The 15,399-nt window shown below is 38.7% G+C and overlaps 1 pseudogene; it reads right to left on the bottom strand.

Annotated features, from left to right (window-relative positions):
- Window positions 1-2,598: 2,598 nt before the first annotated feature.
- On the bottom strand, window positions 2,599-3,887 carry LOC104728272 (uncharacterized; annotated as a pseudogene).
- Between the last annotated feature and the right edge of the window lie 11,512 nt (window positions 3,888-15,399).

Here is a 15,399-nt window from a genome sequence, read left to right as displayed (position 1 = left end):
GTTCCCTCATGTAATATTTGCAACACTCTTGGATATTTGGATGTTTTTTGGAACTTTTGCAACTTTTGTAAAAACATGGTACTTATGTATTTGTTTAATTTCATGTTTGTTATGTTTTAGTACATGTTTTCTTAATCAGTTTTGGTATTACAAAATCAAATAATGCATTTTTACCAGAATTTTTTTAAAAACATGATAATTAAACAGTCGCAAAACAGTCACCAAAACGTAAACAAAATAGTACCCAAACAGTCGCAAATGAGTAACCATATTGGTCGCTAAAGCGTTGCAATTCAGTCGGAACTTTAGCGACTGTTTGGCGAGGGAAGAGCGACCCCAATTATCAGTCGCCAATTAGTAGCTCCATAGCGACTTTTTAGCGACTGATTTTTTTAGCGACGCACTGTTTAGCGACTAGGTATGTCAGTCGCCAATCAGTCGTGACTAAGTAGTTAGCGACTGTATAGTGACTGTTTTTGCAGTCGGTAAATCCCTGTTTTCTTGTAGTGCAAGAACCCTAAACCTAAAACGGAATGTGCTTTTTTGTCCAATTAATGTTTGCAAATCCATCTCCCCGATATTTTTTGTGTGTAGAGTAGTAGTAAACCTGATTCAATTCAATTTCAGCTTATCGTTATGGAGTGTATTTCAAGGTATGTAAATGGTTTGAGGAACGTTCACTCGTAAAAGAGGCAATGAGTAGAGGTCAATACACGTTTGGCAATGCTGGATCTGGATTTTCTCGATTGCCCTATTTGCATCGAACCCTTCACTATTTCTATTTTCCAGGTATGTGAGGACTGAGGACTGTTGATTCATACAAATTCTTTTGATGACTGTTTTATTCATATAATTTTTTTGATGACTGCTGTTGATTCGTATAATTTTTTTTTTAGGGTCAAACTTTGCGTGATATTTGGAATTGTGGTAATTTAATTAGTAGCCAAATTAGCCTGACACTTTTGTTAGGTTTCTTTTGTTGAATACAGATTTTTGGATTAATAAGGAATAGAGGGAGTAATAATAATTTATATACTCATATAATGAAAAATTTAAAGTATTTTAAAATAATTTTTTTTTGCATATACTAAAACAATACTGTACATAACTTAACTTCTCATTATATAGTTTTGTATTGTGTCCTGAATGTGATAAATCTCTATCTTGTGAGTTCTTGATTAACTATTTCTAGATATATTAGTTTAATGAATATATGTTGATAACAAAAACAAATATATTATCCCAAAAATAAAAATAAATAAATACTCCTATGGGGAGTGGAAGGAAACTGACGACTGACAACAATGTAAATTATAAAACGTGTACGTTGCTGCTTCTAGTTTTGTTTTGTTTCAATCGTGTAATGGAATCCAGAGCTTAACAATTTCCAGTTACTTTGTAAGTGTCTTCATTCAAAACGTTTGCTTGCTTTTTCATGTTTTTTTTTTTCCATTTTTAAAAAAAATGTTAATCGTTGATAACAATATCCCGTAATTTAGTTTAGATAGTCTATCATGTGGCGCGAGCATGATCACACATTTTTCTACAAAATATTTAAAGGTTGAATAATTGCATACCACCAAGACATTATTCTTTATAGCGGCTCTTATTGGTTTGGATCTCATGGATAGGATCGTGACACTCTCACAGTTATATATATGTTTAGTATTCTTTCCCAATTCTTTTGGGTTATTTTGTGTTTTTAATTCAATCTATATTGCATGGAAACAGAAACGAATACGCGAAAATAAAATGTTTCAGAAACGGAAAACAATTTTTTCTAAAATTAAGAAATAGAAACGTTTTGGAAACATATATATAATATATCTAGATATATATGTGTATACATGCATAATAAAGCACCAAACATTAAAATCAAAAAGAATATTTAAAACAACACAAATTCAAAACATAAATATTAAATAGTTGAATTAAAACACTAATAATATTATATATATATATATGATCATGAATATATATTTTTAAATTATTTTATTTATTAAGTTTATAAGCTAAAAAAAGTTTTCGTTGTGTTTCCAAAACGGAAATGAAATTTCCATCATGTTTCCAAACAGAGACTTCTAGGAATCTTATGTCGACGAGTTTCCAAAACCGTTTCAAAAACGGAAAAAACCTTAAAAATAGTTACCATGTAACATAGAATTCAATAATTGAGTCTGAAAACGTAGCGTCTCGAGTCCAATATGTTTATATGGGGCTTACACTGAGTTTTAAGATCATCATTAGTGGAGCGACCTTTATGGTTACTCTCATCTTAAATAATAATATAATTAATACTAAATTAATTAAAGTAACTCTAACAGTACTTGACCAAAATCACTCCTCCATTAGAGAACCTCATTGATGGTTGCTCAAGCATTTAAATAATATTTTTTTAATTTATGTTGATTAATTATCAAACTTTAATTATCTAAAATGACAAAACAATTTTTTAAATATTTTAAATTACATAAAATAGAAAACAATAAAATTTTACAAACTTTGGAATATTAAACATATTTTACAAAATTCGGAATAGTAAACATATATTAAAAAAGTTGAAATATTAAACATATTAAACAAAAATCGGAATAAGATTTATTGTGCGGTTGCCCCAAATTTTTGCCAGATATGCTCAATCAAGTCTTTTTCCAAATGATCATGCATTTGTGTATCATGAAGGTCATTTCGAATGCGCATCATATTATTTATAGTTGTTGGCATATCTGTAGAATACGATAAATCGACTTGGGAAGTTCCGCTTCCTTCCCGTGATAGAACTCTGTTGGATAGTAGAAATTGTATTCATGTCGTTCGTCTTCTACTATCATGTTATGCAGGATGATACATGCTCTCATTATTTTCCCTATTTTTCCTTTATCCCAAAAAAGTGTGGGATTTTTCACGATTGCAAATCGAGCTTGCAAGACTCCAAATGCACGCTCTACATCTTTACGACATGCTTCTTGATTTTGAGCAAAGAGTTTTGCTTTTCGACCACGTGGAAGTGTAATGGATTGGATGAAAGTTGCCCATTTGGGATAGATACCGTCAGTGAGGTAGTACGCCATTTTGTATTGCCTTCCATTGACAACGTATGTAACTCTCGGAGCTCGGCCCTCTAGGATATCATCAAACACCGGTGAGCGGTCCAAAACATTGATATCATTTAACGTACCTGGTGGTCCGAAAAATGCGTGCCAAATCCATAAATCTTGTGACGCCACAACCTCTAGTACGATTGTCGGTTTTCCAGATCCACGTGAATATTTTCCTTTCCATGCAGTGGGACAATTCTTCCACTCTCAATGCATACAATCTATGCTCCCTACCATTCCGGGGAAACCGCGATGTTCTGCAATATTCATCAATCGTTGGAGGTCTTCCGCTGTAGGTCTTCTGAGATACTCGTCTCCAAACAGATTTATAACTCCCTCAACAAAATGTAGAAGGCATTTGTGGGCGGTTGTTTCAGCGAGTCGTAAATATTCATCCACCGCATATGCCGCACATCCGTATGCCATCATATGGATAGCTGCTGTGCATTTTTGAAGTGCTGAAAGACCGAGCCGTCCAGTAGCATCTCGTCTTTGTCTAAAGTATGGGACTCCATTCTCAATAGTATTAACAATACGAATGAACAATTGTTTGTTCATTCTAAAGCGACGGCGGAACATATCTTGAGTGTAAGGTGGATTCTCACTAAAATAATCATTCCATAATCGAGTGTGGCCATCTTCGCGGTTTCTATTAATGTGCACCCTTCGGACTATAGGAGCTGTTGGTACTTCCGGATGAGTGTAGTTGTATTGGATCTCCTCCACTATGCTATCAACTTCCTCCTCTACCATTTCATCAATTTCTTCATCAGAACTCCAATTAGACATTTTTGTACTAAGGTTTATTTTGTAATGGAAATGGGTTTGTAAAAAGTTTCTAAACTTTGTAACACAAACTTTGTAATGAATATGTTATTTTGTAACAAAATGATGTGAAAATAAGAGAAAATAGATGAGAAGAATCAGAAGAGAGGAAACGGATGAGAAGCAAATGCAGTTGTGATAAACTTGTCCAATATATAGACTTACAAAAGACACACAACCAAATACAACATTCACGGGTTGGAGAAGTCATGACTGTCCTTGCAAAAGACATACAACCCTTACAAAGGGCAAAAGACATACAACCCTTACAAAGGGCAAAAGACATACAACAAAAACAAAAGTGAAAAGCCGACACACATTACAAACAAAACATTAACGGGTAAAAACATCAACACATTCAACCCGTGATAACATTCAAACATCTTCCATTCACTTCACATCAAACTTGTTTCCCTTCACGTGACACCAACACAACTACATATGATGACCCGAAACCTGAAACAATAGAAAAAGACAACAACCGTTAGTAACACAACAAGTGAATGTAAGCAACAAGTTTCACAAGTCTAAAACACAACAAGTTTAATTTTCAAAAATTATACACAACACAACAAGAGTTAAACCTATATGTGTGTACCCATTTGGTCAACGAGCTTGTCCCTAAGTATAACTTCAGCGGGTGTTAGTTCACCCTTGTTAATCAGGCTGTCTAGCAATCTCATTTTGGCATGTCTCTCCTTAGCTGCTTGTTCTTGATCCTTCATTGCTATGATCCGATCTAACTTTTTTACCGAACCATCCTCCACATCAATAATCACTTTCGGTTTCTTCCCTTTTTTCTTAGCAGCTTTAACCCCCGGAGGCCTCACATCAGCTCCATCATTGGTTGAACTCAATGACTATGTTCCGTCTGAAGCAAGCTTCGTCCTCTTGTAACTACATTCCTTAGTCATCCATTTCTGATCATGCTTCAGTTCCCTCCAGCAATGCTCTAAAATAAATGGCTTTTTGATGTCGTTCTTATAAATCTCATGCGCCATAGTGATCACATCGTCTTCTGATTCTCCACTCTTCTTTCTAGTACTAGCTTGTGTGTAACATCCAACAAACTTGTTAACTTGATGATTTATCTTGTTCCACCTGCCCTTACATTGTGATATGATCGTGGCCAGCAAGGAGACAGAAGCTGCAAAGAAACCGGAGATCGTGGGAAGGATCACTCGTTCAAGAGCTAAGGAGATGGCCAAGGAAGCTCATGCATTCATAGCTGACGGGTCATTCAATCTACCGAGGATCCAAATCTTCAACATATCCACCCTGAAGACTTCACCCGGTAATGATAACTAGATAACTTAGGTGTGAAGTTTGTACTCTTTTTCCCATAGCTGAGTTTTGTCCCAATGGGTTTTTTCGGTATGGTTTTTAATGAGGCAAATGGATCACTACGTCGAGTTATCTAGAAGTCATTACCAATGGGGAATAATGTATGCTAAGTCACCATGACTTCTGTACTAATACAAGTGACTTCTGTACTACTACAGATCACCTAGACGCTTCGTTGTTTTCTTATTTCCTTTACACGCCTTGTTGTTTTATTTTGAACTTCCTGTTGTTTGGAGTGTCGAGCATTAGGGTTGATTATAAAACCCAAAAGCGACGCCTCCTTGTTTGGTAGCGAAGAAGTTTTATGTAGCAATTATTGTTGAATCTTTCTCCTCTCAATCCGAACTCGTGAATGCGTTCATGATTCCGAGTATCTAAACACTTTGTGATTAAGAAACTCTTCACTTTATTTTCGAATCCATATAACCATCTAACACTTCTCACCATCGAATCATTGCTTTTCTCTCTCGAACATCACCTGCCGTCACTCGCAATCCACTTGTGCATCATCACCATCAATTCACGTCGCCTCTTGCCTGTCATCAGCCTCCATCAGAGTTTCATCCTAGGGATTTCGTATTATGTGGTATCAGAGCCAACTCTGTGCCAAAGGCTGAGCGATTCTAAACCCTAATCTTGTTTTGTGTTGTTTTGATTTTGTTCACTTGTTTAATTCTTTGTTGTGTTAGTCTCTGCTGTTTTAGCTTTCGTTGTGAGTCTTGTTTAGTTTCAGGATTTGTTTTGTTGTTGTTCGTTTGTGTCTAGATTACAAGTCGTAGAGTTTATTTTGTTCTATCACTCAAGGAACGTTTTACTTCGAGTTTTCTTCTTTATTTTGCAGGTACAATGGAGCTTTCTCCAGAAGCTATGGAAGCTTTGAACCAAGCCATGGCTAAGCAAATAACAGAAGCAAACAAGAAAATGTCTACTCAGTTCCAGCAACAGATGGAGCAGCTCAGTAACAAGTTTGAGAAGCAGATCAAAGATATAGCTCAAGCAGCTAGTGCTTCAGATCAGAGTTCTTCAGAACCGCCTAGTCCTAATGAGGCTCTCCGCTTAGCCAAAGGAAAGGCACACGTGGGAGCTTCTTCCAAACATACACGGATCAGAACAGCTAAGTCACCTACTGGGGGAAGAGAGACTTCTTTCAATCAGAGAAGGAACACTCAAAGCACAGAAAGAGAGCATCGAAGAACTGGTAGAGATCCTACACGCCCACGACGAGCTGAACAAGTAGCTGGGCATCGAATATACCTTGATACAGATAGAGAGTATTCAGAAGAAGAGGAAGCCTCAGATCATAGCCAAGAGACAATGAGGAGAAACAGAAACAGAGATCACGGTAGGGATTATGATCCTTTGAGGCAGCAGCTGAATCATCTCAAGATTCAATATCCTTCGTTCCATGGTACCAATGATCCAGAGACTTATCTAGACTGGGAAAGGAAGATGGAGTCGAACTTTCAAGTTCAAGGTACCTATGAGTTGAACAAGGTGAAGATAGCCATATCTGAATTCAATGGCTATGCTTTGTTGTGGTGGGAGCAGTTGGGACTCACTAGACATCGACAGAGAGCCTGCTATCACTACATGGGAACAGTTAGTCACGCAGATGAGAAAGAAGTTTGTGCCTACACACTACCAGAGAGAGATTCTTAACAAGTTGAGGCGTCTCACTCAAGGCACTAAGTCTATAAGAGACTACTATCAGGAAGAGACTACTATCAGGAGCTGGAAACGCTTATGATCAGGGCTGATCTGAGAGAAAGTGAAGACATGGTTATGTCTAGATTTCTTGGAGGTTTGAACAGAGAGATTCAAGACAAGATAGAGCTGTAGAACTATGAAGATGTGCAAGAAATGGTACATAAGGCAGAGCTAATTGAATCACAGATCAAGAGAAAGGGAGTGAGGTCAACGTTTACGCCTAACATTCCCAAGCCAAGAGAGTTCAGTAAACCCGCCTTCACCAAGGACAGCAAACCCGCGACAGCCGCAGTCAAAGAGGAAGTTAAGATCGATTTCAAGCCCAAGAGTAGCACCTCTACAAGTCATATCAGGTGTTTCAAATGCCAAGGGATGGGGCATTATTCCAGAGACTGTCCTAACAAGAAGATGTTTCTTCTTCAAGAAGGAGGAGAGATTGTGCCTGTAGACAGTTCAGAGAGTGAACCAGAGTCTGATTTAGGTGAAGAAGGTGAACCAGCAGTCATGGGAGAGATGTTAGTAGCACGTAGAGCTTTAAATGTTCAGACTCATCCAGATGATCGAGGGCAGCGTGAGAATCTCTTCCACACCCGGTGTATGGTTCAAGACAAGGTCTGCACCTTGATCGTTGATGGTGGTAGCTGTACTAATGCTGCTAGTGAAGAGATGGTACAAAAGCTTAATCTCAAGACCACTTCACATCCAAGACCTTATCAGCTACAGTGGTTGAATAACAAGGGAGCTTTAACAGTTTCGCAGCAAGTGGTAGTGAAACTCACAATTGGGAAGTATGAAGATGAGCTGCTTTGTGATGTGATTCCGATGAAGTCCAGTCATATTCTTTTGGGAAGACCATGACAGTTTGACAGAAGAGTGTTTCATGATGGCTACACCAACAGGCAGTCATTTGAGTTCAAAGGACGCAAGGTCACTCTTCTACCACTTACACCCAGCGAGATCTACAAGGATCAGCTTCACATGAACCGCAAGGATACAGAGAAAGTGTCTCACAGCCTGTACATCAATCACAGCGAGTTCGATAAGCTATTTGACCCAGAGATGACCACATTCATGTTTGTCTACAAAGAGACACTCGCTAGTACCAAGCCAGCAGAAGAGCTTCCACGCGAGATGATAGAGATTATAGAGGAGTACAAGGATGTATTTCCAGAAGAGATACCTCCAGGCTTGCCTCCAATACGTGGGATAGAGCATCAGATCGATTTGGTACCAGGTTCAGCTCTACCGAACAAACCAGCTTACAGAACCAATCCTGTAGAGACTAAAGAGCTGCAGAAACAAGTAGAAGAGTTATTGAAAAAGGGACACATCAGAGAGAGCCTCATTCCATGCGTCCATGCGCAGTACCAGTCTTGCTCGTACCAAAGAAAGATGGTTCATGGAGGATGTGTGTTGACTGCAGAGCTATTAACAATATCACAGTGAAGTACAAACATCCGATCCCGAGATTAGATGACATGCTGGACGAGCTATGTGGGTCAATAGTCTTCTCAAAGATCGATTTGAAGAGTGGGTATCATCAGATCAGAATGAAGGCAGGAGATGAATGGAAAACAACTTTCAAGACCAAGCAAGGGCTCTACGAATGGCTAGTCATGCCGTTTGGTCTCACCAATGCTCCTAGCACCTTCATGCGTTTAATGAATCATGCTCTCCGACCTTTCATTGGCGTCTTCGTGGTTGTGTACTTCGACGACATCCTCATCTACAGCAAATGTCTAGAAGAACACTTAGAACACATCCGCCAAGTTCTAAATGTTCTTCGTTCTCAATCCCTCTTTGCTATTTTTCTAAATGTTCGTTCTGTACTACTGAGGTTGTCTTTCTAGGCTTTGTTGTCAGTGCAGAAGGAGTTAGAGTGGACGATGAGAAGGTCAAGGCTATTAAGGAGTGGCCAACACCCAAAAACGTGGCAGAAGTCAGGAGCTTTAATGGACTAGCAGGATTCTACAGGCGATTTGTCCAAGACTTCAGTACTATTGCAGCGCCACTTACAGAAGTTATCAAGAAGGATGTAGGATTCAGATGGGAGGAAGCACAAGAGAAGACGTTTTCAGCCTTAAAAGAGAAGCTTATCACTGCCCCTATTCTATTACTTCCTGATTTTATGAAAACTTTTGAGATTGAATGTGATGCCTCCGGAGTGGGTATAGGTGCTGTTTTGATGCAGGATAGGAAGCCAATAGCTTACTTCAGTGAGAAGCTAGGAGGATCGACGCTACACTATCCTACATATGACAAGGAGCTGTACGCCTTGGTTCGGGCTCTTCAAACGTGGCAGCATTACCTGTGGCCAAAGGAGTTCGTTATTCATACTGATCATGAGTCCTTGAAGCATCTCAAAGGACAACAGAAGCTCAACAAGAGACATGCCAGATGGATGGAGTTCATAGAGAATTTTCCCTACACGGTTAAATACAAGAAAGGTAAGGATAATGTAGTCGCAAATGCATTATCCAGGAGGTACACTCTCGTTTCTACCTTGTCTTCTAAGCTTGAAGGTTTTGATAAAATAGTAGAACTTTATGAGACTGACATCGATTTTGCTGAGAGCTTTGGCAAATGCCATAAGTTTGCTTTTGAAAACTACTATAGGCAGGATGGATATCTATTTTATAAGGATCGATTGTGCATACCAAGAGGATCCATAAGGGAACTGTTGATTAGAGAAGCTCACGGAGGTGGACTAGCTGGACATTTCGGAGTGTCAAAGACTCTACTTGGACTGCAAGAACACTTCTATTGGCCTCAAATGAAGAAAGACGTTGAGAAAGTCTGTTCTAGGTGCCATATCTGCAAAATGGCCAAGGGTAAAGTACAGCCCAACGGCTTGTACACTCCTCTCCCTATCCCTTCTCAACCTTGGACTCATATTTCTATGGACTTTGTTCTTGGCTTACCTCGAACCAGAAATGGTAGAGATTCGATTTTCGTTGTTGTTGACAGGTTTAGCAAAATGGCTCACTTCATTGCCAGTCACAAGACGGATGATGTTGTTATTGTAGCTAACTTGTTTTTCAGGGAAGTAGTACGTCTGCATGGAATACCTCAAGTAATCGTTTCAGACCGAGATACTAAGTTTCTAGGACACTTCTGGAGAACGCTATGGGCTAAACTCGGAACCAAGCTATCATTCTCAACCACATGTCATCCGCAAACAGATGGGCAAACAGAAGTGGTGAACAGGACACTATCTACACTTCTCAGGACCTTAGTGAAAAGCAATCTCAAGTCATGGGAAGAATGTTTACCACACGTAGAGTTCGCATATAATCACGCTAAGCATTCTGCTACTCTATTCTCTCTTTTTGAAATTGTTTATGGTTTTAATCCACAATCACCTCTAGACTTGATTCCTTTACCTTTAAGTGTGAAGTGTAGCTTTGATGGCAAAGAAAAGGCTGAACAGGTCAGGAGGATACATGCTAAAGCTAAGGAGAACATAGAGAAAAGAACCAAGCAGTACGAGAAACATGGGAACAAGGGCAGAAAGGAGATCGTTTTCGAAGAAGGAGACTTGGTGTGAATTCATCTACGCAAGGATAGGTTCCCAGAAGAGAGAAAAAGCAAGCTTCTACTCCGAGCTGATGGTCCATTTGAAGTCATCAAGAAGATCAACGACAACGCCTACCAGATTGATCTTCAAGGTAAGTATAATATATCTTCAACATTCAATGTTTCTGACTTGCTTCCTTATTATGCAGATCCCGATTTGAGGACAAATCCTTTTGAAGAGGGGGAGGATGATATGATCGTGGCCAGCAAGGAGACAGAAGCTGCAGAGAAACCGGAGATCGTGGGAAGGATCACTCATTCAAGAGCTAAGGAGATGGCCAAGGAAGCTCATGCACTCATAGCTGACGGGTCATTCAATCTACCGAGGATCCAAGTCTTCAACATATCCACCCTGAAGACTTCACCCGGTAATGATAACTAGATAACTTAGGTGTGAAGTTTGTACTCTTTTTCCCATAGCTGAGTTTTGTCCCAATGGGTTTTCTCGGTATGGTTTTTAATGAGGCAAATGGATCACTACGTCGAGTTATCTAGAAGTCATTACCAATGGGAAAAATGTATGCTAAGTCACCTTGACTTCTGTACTAATACAAGTGACTTCTGTACTACTACAGATCACCTAGACGCTTCGTTGTTTTCTTATTTCCTTTACACGCCTTGTTGTTTTATTTTGAACTTCTTGTTGTTTGGAGTGTCGAGCATTAGGGTTCATTATAAAACCCAAAAGCGACGCCTCCTTGTTTGGTAGCGAAGAAGTTTTATGTAACAAGTATTGTTGAATCTTTCTTCTCTCAATCTGAACTCGTGAATGCGTTCATGATTCCGAGTTTCTAAACACTTTGTGATTAAGAAACTCTTCACTTTATTTTCGAATCCATATAACCATCTAACACTTCTCACCATCGAATCATTGCTTTTCTCTCTCGAACATCACATGCTTTCACTCGCAATCCACTAGTGCATCATCACCATCAATTCACGTCGTCTCTTGCCTGTCATCAGCCTCCATCAGAGTTTCATCCTAGGGATTTCGTATTACATTGACTAACCCCTCGACAGTTTGAAATGGATGCTCCACCATTTGATTTGTGGTAGTGTGCAACCCTCTTCCAGAAGCTACCTTTCTGCTGCTCGTTACTCACTACAGGATCTTTGCTTGTGTTTAACCAAGCGCTTATGAGATGGATATCCTCTTGTGCACTCCACCTCTTCCTACTTCCTCTGCCTCCGTCTTCTTCATGGTCGTCTTGCGTAACCTCTATACAGTCTTGAGAATCTGATTGGGTGCTAAGATTAACCGGTTGAGAAGAGAATACTTGACTAGTGTGGATAGACTAAGAAGAGAAAGGAGGGCTAAATTGGATATACTGAGAAGAGAAAGGAGGGTTAAATTGAGTAGGCTGAGTAGAGAAAGGAGAGCTAAATTGGACAGGGTGAGAGGTTTGTGCGGAATTAGCAGAAGCGTTGGAATTTTTTTGAGAATTCGAAAGATCCATGAAATTTTGCGAGTCACTACCAAAAGGGTTTGGAGAATCCATTGATTGTGTTGTAGAGAAAAGGGTAATGGATTAGGTTAGTGTTTTGTTTATAGTTAGTTAACATTGAAGGTTTATATTAAGGTGAAGGTTTGTTTAAAGTTAATGAGTGGTTAGTACAAAGGAGATATACTTTTCAGTATATCTCTTTGAATAGACAACTGAAAACTTTTTCAGAAAATCTTTAGGTTCAAAAGCACATCAAAAGTGTGTTTAAAGTCAAGACTAATTTCAATTTCAATCATTTTGGGAATAAAACAGTAAATTATTTTTTTTATTAAGATTCAAATCAAATATCTCTTGCTTTTGATAAAAAACAAACAAACGGTTTATGAAAATTTTCATACGGTTAATTAAAATTGAAATGTGAAATAAAAGGAACAAGTTATGGTTTATGAAAATTGTCAAACAATTGTTAGAAAATACACATCAACAAACGGTTAACCCAAAAACATAGCCAAGCCTAACCTAAGAACAAAAATACAGTGACATAAAAGGAGCATACCTTTTCAAGTTAGAGATTCCACTCCCAATGTCAAGTTGATGAAGACCACTCTTCACCATCAAACCCCATTGTCCGGTTGATGTAAACCTCGCACAGAACAAGACAAAAGAGTGAATATTTATCACACCATAACAATTACAAAACATCAAACAAAACTCAGCTACACTCCTATGAACAACACACGGGTTACATTTAAAAAATATCAAACATTATCACAATCAAATACAACAACAGCCGGTTCATCTCAATACTACTAAAAAGACGACTCATACCTTTTCATCCTAAAACCAAAGAACTCAAACTAAAATATTTGAGTTCCGGATACAATTACATTACAAAAGATTAGATCACTGTCTTGTAAACCTTTAAAGCACCAGAAACCGTAAAGTGTTATTGTTTGTTCTACTAGGATCAAAAGCATGGTTACCTCTACAATCTAAAACACAAAGACGGTTCATCCCTATACAATCTAAAACACAAGGAACAACTGTCATCTTATCAGACAAACAATTGATTTAAGCCGAAACCTGTAATCTCTCCAAACAAATCTCAAAACCGATTGAACATCTAATCAAATCGATTTTAATCCTAAACCCTAACATTAACAACATGCAATAAGTAAGAGATGAGAAGACGTAACCTTCTCTCCTTATTCGTCTCCCAGTGGATCTCGCCGTCCGCTTAACGCCATCAGAAGAAACCGCCGTCGTCGTTATCGCAAAAGGAGGTTGATCGTCGTCACAACCGAAGCGTCAAATCTTCCGGGTTAAGCTGGTCGCAGTGTCCTTCGCCTTCCTCAACCAAAAATGTTCCTGTTTTAGCCGGAAAAATCGAAGGATTCAAAGTGAATCCATAGATTTTTCCGGTTTTCATCGTAATCGTCGTCGATGGAGTGGAGTCGCCTTCTCGTTAGAGAGAGAAGAAAGAGAGAGAGTCTCGAAACAAAGAAAGAAAAAAATGGGAAGAAAAAAAAGATTAGCTTTTGTATTTCTGTATCATCCAATCCATGTGGTGCCACGTATCGTTACTCTTAGGTTGCTTCAATTGCTAGCCAAAGAATCGATACTCAGCCTAATGGACCTAGATATACATTTTTAATTACAATTTTGGGCCCAATCCAAAGAGAAACCCTCTCTTCATAATCCTCATCTCCATGACCACGATAAGTTTTCTTGGCCCCAGCTTTCTCATTCCTTCTCTTCACTCGTCCAGCTCGACCACCATCGAGAGGACCTATACGCCTCAACACAGTTGAGTTTGATCAGAGCAATTAACTAACTGTTGTTCCCAAGATCATACTAACTCAAAAGACATTACCTATACGCTTAACACAATTGAGTTCCTTTCGAGCCGTGAACTGTGACAAATTAGAAGTATCTACCCGGTTCAAAGCCACATTTTACTAAACACTATTCCCAAGATTGTACCTATTCCAGATTGTACCAATTCCAAATGAACATTTTTTACCTGATGTGCCTCTGTCGGAAATTCTCAACAGTCAAAGCAAGAACGTAGTCAAGCTTGTTCTGGCTTTCCTCAAGAAGACCATATCGGTTCATTCTCCTAAGAAGAGCTTCACCTTCAAAGATACGACGAGGGTTCTTCTCATCAAGAGTTAAAAGTTCTCTCACAGCGTTACGAATACGGCCAAGTGCATACTGAACCCTCCAAAGCTATCTCTTGCAACAAAGACCGTATTCTCCAACAAGCTTCAACTCGGCATCACATGCAAAGAACAACAACAACACAGGATACAAATAAAACATCCAAATTTTCACACATGAAAACAGAGCAGAGTTGAAATTTCACATCAAAATTACAATACACTACTAATATTTTACATCAAAGCACACAACAACACATCAAAGCACACAACAAACTTGACCAAAAAATACAACACCCCACGGTTCATCCCAAACACAAACTCAAACCAAACCCAAACAAAATTAGAGTTAATCAGAAACACAAACTCAAACCAGACACATTTTCACACAATTGTTTATACAAAACATAAAATTAAGTTATACAAAACATAAAACATAACACTCTTCACCATACCTTTTCAAGTTATACCTTGCAACCGCTGTGTCTACTTCATGAACACAACACTCTTCACCATTTAACCGATGTATCCAGTTCATGATTACCTCCCACAAAACATGACAAAAGAGTCAATAAACATCACACAATTATTTATACAAAACATCAATTTATTCTTACACTCTACTCCTAAGAACATCAAACGGGTTCACTATACAATCAATAACACAAAGACAAACATAACATAATAAAAACATCAAACTATTATCATTCAATTGAACATCAATCGAAGACAAACCTTCTCATCTCCTATTTGTTAGCCGGTGGTCTGAACCCTCCCAAAAAAGCTCCACCGTCGTTGTCTCACCAAAATATACATCCGCCGTCGTTTTCGTGGGTACCGAAGCGTCAAAACCAATAGTTGTCGATCGTAAAGCCAATTTTAGCCGGGTGACCAACAAACCTCCAATTTTAGCCGGAAACTTCATGGGAATCGTTGTGAATCGATTCGATTTTCCGATCACGGCATGAATCGCCTTTCCTTTCGCCGTTTGCAATGAGAGAAAAGAGAGAGAGAGTCGCGATGAATGAAAGAATAAAATGAGAAAAAAACACTTTTATATTTCTGCGTCAACCTATCACCGAAAGACACGTATCGTTCTTAACGGGTTGATCAAAATGCTTTCCACAGAACCGAACTCTACACTGTGGACCCAATAATGGGTTTTTAATCAAATTTGGGCCCAATTTTGTGAGTACCTCATCAGTAATGATGCACTTATTTGTTGGCTAAAAAAAACTATCGACT

The sequence above is a fragment of the Camelina sativa genome, chromosome 11 (assembly GCF_030686135.1).
Source record: "Camelina sativa cultivar CO46 ecotype springtype chromosome 11, ASM3068613v1".
In the NCBI taxonomy this organism is placed as follows: domain Eukaryota; kingdom Viridiplantae; phylum Streptophyta; class Magnoliopsida; order Brassicales; family Brassicaceae; genus Camelina; species Camelina sativa.
The sequence above is the reverse complement of the archived record's forward strand: the minus strand, read 5'-3'. Positions and strand labels throughout refer to the sequence as shown.